The sequence below is a fragment of the Dermacentor silvarum genome, chromosome 4 (assembly GCF_013339745.2).
Source record: "Dermacentor silvarum isolate Dsil-2018 chromosome 4, BIME_Dsil_1.4, whole genome shotgun sequence".
NCBI classification, from domain to species: domain Eukaryota; kingdom Metazoa; phylum Arthropoda; class Arachnida; order Ixodida; family Ixodidae; genus Dermacentor; species Dermacentor silvarum.
In genome coordinates this window covers 57,230,517-57,231,329 of record NC_051157.2, presented here as the reverse complement: position 1 = coordinate 57,231,329, position 813 = coordinate 57,230,517, and the positions used below count along the sequence as shown (strand labels likewise).

The window sequence follows — 813 nt, the reverse complement described above, 5'->3', positions numbered from 1 at the left end:
TATTTTGCGCCCGTGCTGACAAATTATTCATGGCCGCAAACTATTGTCCTATGTCTGGCTTCTATGAGTCGTCGCGCCTGCTGTAGCTTGTCGCTGACATCCCCCAATGTAGAATAAAAGTGAGGCCGCGGGGCTTCGAAATTTGCCGGAGAGAGCAAGCGAATAAATTGGAAGTGTTTGTAGGTTAACTGCTGAACGCAGTGGAACAATTGCCTCGCATGTTTATGGCAGCATTGTCTGCAGATTGGCAAAGTTTTTTTTTGTGAAGGTGTTCAAAAATTTTTTTTCAGTGACCCTTCACTAAAAGCAAATTGCCGGCTCTTTAAATAAGTTTATTTCTTCTTCAGTGACCATTTAAACGACTAGTCGCAACTTACGTCCGCCGCATTTCTGGCGTGGAGTCGTGCGGTGCCGGCGAGTCCCTGTGGCGCAGTGGATAGCGCGTTGGACTTCTAATCCAAAGGTCCCGGGTTCGAACCCCGGCAGGGATGATGTTGTTTCACGCTACTCTTTTCTTTTGCATCCAGACAAGCATATAAATGTGATAACATATAGGACTAGCCTCTGCTCGAAAATATTACTAGGCTTTTCCACCGTGAACAGAGAATTAACCCTTATAAAAATGACTATTGAAATGTTGTTGGCATATTGTTGAGGAATTGTTGACACAATATCCTTTCAATAATACCTTAATAGTTATTGAACGCACACAATACCTCAACAATAAAGTTGTTGAGCAATTCACAATAGTAAAGTCATTACTAATTGGTGTTGACGTATTGTTGAATAATATTGAACATTGTTGAGCAATAT

At 41.8% G+C, this 813-nt stretch overlaps 1 non-coding gene across 1 annotated transcript; it reads left to right on the top strand.

Annotated features, from left to right (window-relative positions):
* The first annotated feature begins 418 nt into the window (after positions 1 to 418).
* Positions 419 to 491, top strand: Trnar-ucu (transfer RNA arginine (anticodon UCU)). The gene has a single exon. It is a non-coding gene; the product is annotated as a tRNA-Arg (tRNA).
* Positions 492 to 813: the final 322 nt, after the last annotated feature.